Source organism: Globicephala melas, chromosome 1 (genome assembly GCF_963455315.2).
Source record: "Globicephala melas chromosome 1, mGloMel1.2, whole genome shotgun sequence".
In the NCBI taxonomy this organism is placed as follows: Eukaryota; Metazoa; Chordata; class Mammalia; order Artiodactyla; family Delphinidae; genus Globicephala; species Globicephala melas.
The window spans coordinates 95130978-95141592 of record NC_083314.1 but is presented as its reverse complement, the minus strand read 5'-3'; positions in this window follow the sequence as shown (position 1 = coordinate 95141592).

The following is a 10615-nucleotide window of genomic DNA, read 5'->3' as shown; positions in this document are numbered from 1 at the left end:
TCTAAGACCATAAAAGCTCTAAAATCACGTTATTCTAAAATCAGTATGAAGCAGTTTTAGTGCTAGTAAATTGTAAAATGGGTTCCAGTACCTGTTGAATGATCTTTAGTTGGATCATATTCCAGATAAAGAAGACTATTATATAAATATCCTCCAGATCAGTAAGATGACAGTCCATGTATACTATTTATGAAGATAAATGAAAGTTCATTAAATATTAAGAATTCTTAGGAAAGAAAAGTGTTATATCAATTGATATAATAGAAACCTTTCTGGAGAGTCATGAACTCAGGTGTGTAACTCCTCTTCTTAATGGAGTCTCATTCAATTAAGTAGATTTCTCTATAGTTGAGAGAGTAAGAAATTGATAGGAAAAAGTCAGGAAAGTCATATGAACATAGAAGTGCTATACTAGGATTTCATATAGACCCATTATACATGTCTGGAATTCAGACTTCTGTTCTTTTGGAGGAAAAGATTCAAAACTTCCTTCCTGACTAAGGTAAATGCCCCTTCCCTGGGTCCATTCCATTTAGAGCACCTTTAAAAGATATTTACCACAATATTTAGCAAATAGAGTCTTAATTATTGATTTAACTATTTTCTTCCTCTTCCTTATCTGTGTGCTGTTGAAGGCAAAACTGTTTTTCACCTTCATTTATCAAGTTTCTAGTAAAATGCCCAGATCCAGACCATTATTTACTGAATTATTTCAATTTAGTTTATTTAATGAATATTTAAACCTTCAAAAAATCTGGCATGATTTTCCTGCTTAAAGAGAATTTTGAACTGATAACATATTGAATATTTTCTTTCTTTCTGTGAAATATATTTGCATATATATTCCCATCACTGCCAATGAATCTGAGGTAGACCAATAGCATAAATCAATACACTGGTGAATCCAGGTTCAATTCTTATTGCATACATTTGTGCTCACTTCCCCTCACTAATTTCACATGGCTAAAATAAGTTCTCCCTAACATTCTACGCAGACATAACAAGGAGTCAATCCATGTATTTTTCAGAGTTTACTCTTTAAACATTTGCTGCAATACTTAATAGGTGAAATTATTTAGGTTTTTTTTTTTTTAACATCTTTATTGGGGTATAATTGCTTTACAATGGTGTGTTAGTTTCTGCTTTATAACAAAGTGAATCAGTCATACATAAACATATGTTCCCATATGTCTTCCCTCTTGCATCTCCCTCCCTCCCGCCCTCCCTATCCCACCCCTCCAGGCTGTCACAAAGCACCGAGCCAATATCCCTGTGCCATGCGGCTGCTTCCCACTAGCTATCTACCTTACTACGTTTGTTAGTGTGTATATGCCCATGACTCTCTCTCGCCCTGTCACAGCTCACCCTTCCCCCTCCCCATAACCTCAAGTCTTAGGTTTTTTTTTAAATCTTACATGTCATAGTGTAGGTCCGAAAAGAAATAGTCAAATTAACATCCTAAGCATAATGGTCAACATACAGTCCTGTCCCTACAATTCTTGTTTAGCTTTAATTAACACTTTTGAATTATTCCCTTCCTCTAACTGTGGAAGTATTTGTCTGATTGTTATTCAAGCCCTCAAAATGTGATGCCAGTCACACTCTCCAATCTTAAATCTCCGAGCTTCCTTTCACAAATTTTTGAACTAGGTAAATTCTTTAAGTGTTTTTCCCCACACATGTCCTGAGGTACAGTCTAGATCCAAGCTAGAAAACAGAAGAAGACAGTGAAGTTTGGATTTGCCCCAGGTTCAAATCCTAGTCTAGAAAATTATTAGCTATGAACTTCTGTGTTTTAGTTTTCTCATCTATAAAATGGAGGAGATGTTATTTACCTCATGTAGTTCTATTGATATTGAGGAGAAAATATCATGTTTAAAGCATCAACATGATATCTAGCTATAGAGTACTCAGAAAATGCTAGTAATTGGTACTAATGGTGCTATCAGCATCCCTAGCATTATCCCCACACTCATGGTGTTCCCTCTGTTTGGAATTATGTGCTCTGCATCTTTAACATATCAAATTCTTTTTAGTCTTTAGAATCTAACAGCCATCTCATTTTTAAAAAATGTAAAAAAAAAAAAAATTAAAGCACTAAACTGATTAGATCTCTCACTCTTTTGAGCCCCTACAGGAAGAGACTGTGTTGCTTTTATAAACTTCACTATATCTGCCTGATATTATAGTAATTCATATACATGCTTTACAACGTTTATCATTTATTTTTGTTTTCTATGAAGCAAGTAGAACAGAGATGTATAAATTTAAGTTCTTGCAAGTCTACTTTCTATCCACAATAACTGTAATGAAGAGAGTTTGAACTGAATTCTACCCAACTCCTTCCCCACTTTGGATCTTTGAGACAAGAAAATCAAAAGGGAAAACTCCCTACCAAGAAAAGGAAGATGTTTAGGGACAGATTAAGAAATTTTATGTATATACATCACATTCCATAGAATTTACCCTTTTGAAGTATACAGTTCTGTGGATTTGGTTATATTCACAGAGTTGCTCAGCCAGCACCACTATCTGATTTTAGAATATTTCTTTGTGTCCAAAAGAAATCCCATAACCGTTAATAGTCACTTTCCACGCCCTCTTCTCCCCAGCCTCTGGTAACCACTAAATCTATTTTCTGTCTCCATATATTTGCCTGTTCTGCACACTTAATATAAATGGAATTATACAATATGTGGCCTGTTGTCACAGGCTTATTTCATTACTATAACGTTTTCAAGGTTTATTCATGTTGTAGCATGTATCATTTCTTTATTCTTTTTATAGCTGTGTAATATTCCATTTTATTGATACACCACATTTTGTTTATCCATTCATCAATTGACATTTTTGTTGTTTCCACTTTTGGCTATTAGGAATAATGCTACTATGAGCATTTTTAATTTCTAAAAAACCCTCACCAATATTTGTTAGTTGTCTTTTTGTTTTTAGTTATCCTAGTGAGTGTGAAGTGTTATGTCATTCTGGTTTTACTTTACATTTCCCTAATGACTAATGATGTTGATCAAATTTACATATGCTTATTGACCATTTGCATGTCATCATTCAAGAAAAGTCTATTCAAATCATTTGTTCATTTTTACACTACACTATTTTTCTTTTAATTTTGTATTTATACATTTTGAATACAAGTCTCTTATCAGATATATGATTTGCAGATATTTTCTCCCATGATATGGGTTACCTTTTTTTTTTTTTTTTTTTTGCCGTACGCTGGCCTCTTACTGTTGTGGCCTCTCCCGTTGCAGAGCACAGATGCGCAGGCTCAGCGGCCATGGCTCACAGGCCCAGCCACTCCGTGGCATGTGGGATCTTCCCAGACTGGGGCACGAACCCATGTCCCCTGCATCAGCAGGCGGACTCTCAACCACTGCACCATCAGGGAAGCCCTGAGTTATCTTTACTTTCTTGATGGTGTTCCTTGAAGCACAATTCCTTTTTTTTTTTTTTAATTTTTATGCTTTTAATTGATGTCCAATTTGTCTACCTTTCCTTTTGTCAGTTTTGCTTTTAGTATCATTGCTTTTAGAACTCATTGCTGAACCCAAAGTCACAAGATTTACTCTTATTTTTTATCTAAGATTTTTATAGTTTTTAGATTTAGGTCTGATCCAATTTGGGTTAATTTTTATATGCAGTGTGTGAGGTAGAAGTCCAAATTTCATTCTTTTGCAGTGGATATTGAGTCCCACCATCGTTTGATGAAAAAAACTATTCTTTCTCAATTGAATTTTCCTGGCACCCTTGCCAAAAATCAATTCATCATAAAAGTGAGGGTTTATTTCTGGACTCTCAATTCTATTCTGATCTATATGTCTATTCTTATGCCAGTACTATGTTGTCTTGATTACTGTTGCTTTCTAATAAACTTTGAAAGTGAGTCTTTCAGATTTGTTCTTTTTCATGACTTTTTTGTTATTCCTGGTCCCATACACTCCCATATGAACTTTAAGATCAAATTGTGAATTTCTGGAAAAAACAAAGCCAGCTTGGACATTGATAGGAATTATGTTGAATATGGAACTTTGTTATTATATATATATATATATATATATATATATGTGTGTGTGTTTATAACTGTTATGTATTTCTGAAGGGTTATCATTATGAAATGATTTTCCTTGTATCTAGTAACAGTTTGTCTGAAAGTCTTTTTTTTTTTTTTTGTATAGTTATATCCACTCCAACTCTGTTTTGCATACTGTTTGCATGGTATTGGTATATATTTTCCCATTCTTTTACTTTCAACCTATTTGTATATTTGAATCTAAAGTGTGGCTTTTGTTAAACATCATAAAATTTGATAATTTTTTAATGAATTCTGCCAAATTTTATTTTGATTGGAGTGTTTGCTCTATTTAACTTATATTAAGTACTGTTAGTATAGGATTATAGTCTGCCATTTTCTATTCTTTTTCTATATGTCTTATATCTTTCTTATTCCATTCTTCTATTACTGCTTTATTTTGCATTAAAGAATTAAATCCTAGTATTCAACATTTTCTAGCATTCTATTTTAAATTCCTTCTTGTTTCTTTTACTATTTAAATTATTTTTTATTTTACTAGTTGCCCTGGGGATTGAATTAATTTTTGTTGTGGACTGAATGTCTGTATTCTCCCCACCCCAAACAGTTTCACATGTTCAAGTCCCATTCCTCAACATGATGGTATTTGGAGGTTGTGTTGTTTGGGAGGTAATTAGATTTAGATGAAGTCATGGGGCCCTACCTTATAAGAAGAAGAGAGAACAGAACTTATTCTTTCTGTGCATGCATGAATATGAGGTCATGTAAGCACACAGTGAGGTGGTGGCCATCTACCAGCCAAGAGAAGAGACTTTAGAATGAAACCTATCTTGCCAGCCTCTTAATCTTGGACTTCTCAGCCTTCAGAACTGCAAAAAATAAATTTCTACTGTTTAAGCAACTCAATCTATGGTATTTTGTTATGGCAGCCTGATAAGAATAAGACAACATCTTAATCTAAAACAATCTCATTTGAATTAATACCAATGTAATTTCAGTAGTGTATAAAAACTTGTGTGCAATATAGCTCTGGTCCCTCCACTCTTCTTGTGCTATTATGGTCATATAAATTACATCTTTGTACATTACAAACCCATCAAAATGGTTTAATCATTATATCTCTCTGCAGTTTTTTTTTGTTGTTGTTGTTGTTGTGGTGGTGGTGGTACGCAGGCCTCTCACTGTTGTGGCCTCTCCCGTTGCGGAGCACAGGCTCTGGACGCGCAGGCTCAGCGGCCATGGCTCACGGGCCCAGCCACTCTGCGGCATGTGGGATCCTCCCAGACCGGGGCACGAACCCGTGTCCCCTGCATCGGCAGGCGGACTCTCAACCACTGCGCCACCAGGGAAGCCCTGCAGTTGCTTTTTAAATCAGAGAAGCAAAGAAGTGACAAATAAAAATGAATTAACTGTCTTTATACGTAATGCCATAGTTACCTTTTCTGATACTTTTAATTGTGTGAGTGAGTGTGTGTGTGTGTGTGTGTGTGTGTGTGTGTGAGAGAGAGAGAGAGTGAGCAGATTTGAGTTACTGTGCAGTGTAATTTCATTTCAACCTGAAAACTCCTTTTAGTATTTCTTGTAGGGCATGTCTACTAGTGACAGTTTATCTCAGCCTTTGTCTGGAAATGTCTTAATTTCCCCTTCATTTTTGAAGATAGTTTTGTGACATATAGAATTCTTATTTGGCATTCTTTTTCTTTCAACACTTGGAATATGTTATCCCACTGAATTCTTTGTCGTGTGTGGCCAGTGAAATGTATGCTCAGTTTGATTAGTAGTCAGCTAATGATTGAGCAGAGATTTCCTTAAATGCCTTTTAACTAGTAAGGCTCCATCCTTTGCTAAGGGTTTTCTGTGTATGTTGGGACACAACTTCAGTACTTTAGCAATTTGCAACTTTGCCTTACCTATAACTTCCTGATTGCACAGGACCTCAAGGTTAGCCATTGGTCAGAGATGGGGCCTTCTCAGTCCTTTCCTGTGTATGCACACACTCCTGGACATGAGAATGTCCTTCTAGATCCTTAGCAATATGTCATAGCTTTTCAAAGCCATTGTGGATAACTCATTTCACAGATTTTTCTTGTAAGTTTTGCCAAGTTTCTTGTTTGTCCAACTGGTATTGCCTCCTTAGGCAGCTGCAATGTTAAACCATTGTTGCTGGGGGTTTTTTTTGTTTTTTTTTTTAACAAAACCCTGGGGATAGGGCTTTACTCATTGAGTGGGCTCTGAATCATATGAAATAAAGACAAGCCCTGGGAGTGGGTCTTCTCCAGAGAGCTAATATACAAGTCAAATAACAATTCTCTGAGGAACCTTCTAAGGATCTTCAAACCCATTTGGCATCCTTCAGTTACTCCTAGACTGATTTTCAAAGCTGACTTGGTTGCATGATTAATGATTTTCAAGTCTACCCTGGAGCTGCAGAGAAAAGGATGGGAAAAGGACAAATTAAAATACCACAAAACTCTCTGTTCTTCCCAAGATCATTATTTTCCTTAAGAAAATAATCCTCAGAATGTATCAATCCTTTGTGAATTACTAGGATTCAAAAAAAGTTGATACTGACCATTTTTGGCAGTGTTCTCATTCCTTTTATGGGAGAGTAGATCTTTGTATGTCCTTACTGTGCCATTCCAAAAAGTAAAATGGATTTTACTAGAAAGGAAGAAAAATATACCTGAAGGGTAAAATAGGTATTAAAAATTTCAGAATAAAAAAAAATTAAACTTATACTGATAGATGATAAATATGAACACAAAAGTTATCCATAAAGTGGGTTTTTAGAGATCAATTAGTGGTTTTGCAGTGGCAGGAAAAAATTACTTTAAAACTGCATTGGACGGGAAGTTATTGACAATTGGTGCATTCTAGTAATGTTGCACACTATTTTTCTATTTTAATTATTTTTCTCAAAACTCTAAAATATACACCCCCATGTGTATATTTTCACCTATGTGACTATATATATACTGGGTCAAATACATAAATGAAAATAAAGTGATGTTTCTTCATAGAAAAAGAACACATGCCTTTTAGCTTTAATAAAACTGATCACAGAAGGTGAATTAGTACACCACAGAGGGCCATAATGGTTTTGAGATAGTAATATTGAATAATCAAGTATATCATTTTTCAGAGTGTTGTCCAATCTATAAGACTGATCCACTCTTTAAAATTTTCTTTTGAAATTTTTACCTAATAAATTTCTGGATGCCTCAGAAGAGATGAATGAATACTTTTCTAAAAGGAATGTTTGAAATTGTACTTGTGCATAAAAGCTTTTTAGTAAGTACTATCTTTAGCCACCATATACACTGGTCATCTTGTGTGACCCTGATCTCCTGCCCTGCCACTATTCAATTAACCTGTCATCCTATGTTCCAACAAAGGACACAGAGGATTACACATCATAAATGGCTCGCAAGTGAACTCAGTCAGCTGTGGTAAATACATTATGTGTGCCTTGTACAGAAGGGGAACTCATAAAGATACAATTCTACTATCCCTTTGTGTTTAGGTAAATTTCTCTCAGTAATCCAATTCAACATGCTCTCTCAACTCCCAACCGTCTCTCTTGTCAAAATAAGTGACCATAACAAAAGAATATTAGACTTTGTTATGCTATATTCCAATCACATTTATTCTTGTACTCCAGGGGAGCCTTTAAATGGCTATTAACAAGCTATACCGATTTTTTATTACAGAATGCTTGTTCTCAAATCTTTTTTTTTCGTTTTTCTTTTTTTGGTACTACTAGCAGGGATTTTACACATAACTTTCTAAATATAAACCATGTCAGTGTCCTTACTTTGCATGCATACGTTTGTCTTTTAATGCTCAGGTAATGTCCTCAGCATTTTGTTTCTTTTTAATTTGCGATTTCTTCTTCATCTTTACATATGTGAAAGGAATGGGTACAAAGGTTAAGTGTGATAGGCACATGAAAGCAGATTCTTTAACTTGCTAATTTAGGGGTACTCAAGATTATCTTCTCATTGAGGAGTCTGCTTGTGTAATATATTTTAAAAGCTGTCTTTTTGTTTTTAAGTCTAAAGAGCTACTTTCTGCTTCATTGTTTTGCTTATGTAAATATAATTAATTCATTAACTCTTGCCAGAAAGCAATGTGACTGATATTAAGTGATTTTTCTACATGGAATTTCAGAGATCATTTTTTTACTTTCCAATTAAGAGGCAATTTACTGCTAATCATAGAGCCATCTGTGTGAAGCTCAGTGTCCTTCAGTCTGAAAAATGAGGAGTTTGTATCTCATACTAGAAGGAGTAATGCAACCCATCCTTCCCACAGGGAGGAAGTTTTGGAATCTCACAAATCTGGAATTTCAATCCTGAATTAATATTTATTATCTATAAGACCTTTACTGAATTATTTTACCTTTCTGGACCTCAATTTCCTCATCTGAAATACAGGGTTGATGGTATTATTTATTTTATGGGTTCCTTGTGAGGATAAGATGAGATAACGTTTTAAATTCCAAGAGCCTGGGAAAGTATATAGTGGGTAACAGATACATGGCTAAATTTTTTTTTACTATATATATATTTCCACTTCTTAAGACTCTCCTCTCTTTCTTGCTCTCCTTCTCTTGTACATTTTCTGTCTTACTATCTCACTCTGACTCACCCATTCACACACACACATGCAATGTAATACAAATAAATAGACTACATTATATTGGGACAAATACGTATATCTTCTTTACCTGAAAATAAGGTATTACTTATTCCATTATCATTAGCATTTATAGAAAGCCTATTTTCAAATGAGTGTGCAAAACAAAATAAAGTGACTAATTAGTCACTTTCAGATGCTTTTTGAGAAGGTATTGAATTCTTAGTGATTTTTATTTTGTTTCTTAACCCATTACATTTATTATTTTTTCACGTACTGTCAATTGGAAGATTACTAGGGAATATTAATCTATGAACTAAAAGCATCTACATTTAGTTAACTCTTAAGTAAACCATGAGGAAAACCCACTAAATCAGGACTGGGAGGGACCGATAGTGAAATAAGGGTTTTGTTTCTTTTGTTCTTGCTATCGTTATTGTTTTAACAGTATATATTTCCTGCTGACTATATAACTTTATGTTAGTTTTCATACTGTCACTTAAGAATTCTGAGCTGTCTTTGACAATAGCGCAGAAGAAAATTTATTTGAATCACTATTTTTATACCTTCATTAGACTGAAACTATCAAGGACACAGAGTAACACACAGTAGATTCTCAGTAAATATTTATTGAAATACTGGTTAAATGAATTAATGAGTTAATGAATGAATTATGGAAAAATACACCTATGACATCAAGTTCCCAATAAAGTGTTCAAAGCAGCTGTGCACCTAGAACAGAAACCTCGTATACTCTTTACTTCCATTCTTTGATTTCCAAAGATCGTTTGAGTCTCTCTTCTTAGCAAGACCTCTGTTACTCATAAGTTGCTTCATATATTAAAGATATATTGCAGTTTAATTAAAAGTTTAAAAATAATACAGGATAACACAGGATGATTTTGTTCACCTAACAGAAAAATTAATAGAATTTTATTTTTTTAAACCTACAAACTCACAGTTAAGTGCTTCTGAAACTTTAATATCCAGATAAATTACATGGAGATTCTTTAGCATGTAGATTCTGATTTAATAGGCCTTGGATGGGACCTAAAATTCTTCATTTCTAACCAGCTTCCGGATAATGTTAGTTCTGCTAATCTGGGACCACACTTTGAGTAGCAAGTAGCAACTTAGTCTCAGAAATTTTAGTTTAAATGGGGAGGAGGGTCAAGCAAGCCCAAGATTAAGCAGGGAGGAGACACAGTTTTATTTAGATAAAGGCGTACTGAACAGGGTGAGGTGAAAAATATCATTGGAATCGGGAGGACTAATGCTCTAAGTGAAGTGGACTATAATGCAGGTGTAACTGTAGCTCTAGAAAACTGGTTATGAGCTGGGGACTCAGAAAAACCAGGAAGCAAGGAAATTTATTGTACTAGGCAGAGAGAGGATGAGCAATTGGTCCTGGAAAATATAGTTCCCATGAGAATCGACCAAATGAAACAATATTGTTATGAATTATTACTCTTTATTATTTGTTTTAATCTGGAGACATCCAAGTCTACATGGATTCATCTCCAACATCAATGTGTGTGTGTGTGTGTTTTAATTTTCAGTTTTAAAAAAACATGTTCGGGCTTCCCTGGTGGCGCAGTGGTTGAGAGTCTGCCTGCCGATGCAGGGGACGTGGGTTCGTGCCCCGGTCCGGGAAGATCCCACATACCGCAGAGCGGCTGGGCCCGTGAGCCATGGCCACTGAGCCTGCATGTCTGGAGCCTGTGCTCTGCAACAGGAGAGGCCATGACAGTGAGAGGCCCGCGTACCACAAAAAAAAAAAAAAAAAAAACATGTTCAATAATGAACAGTTTTATCTCCCCAATGTCAGAATCTATCTTCAAATATTCCTAAATAGTGGCTGTGTTCATTTATTCATCCCTTGAATATTTAATGAAAACCACCACTCATTCCTAAATGTTTTTGTAAACA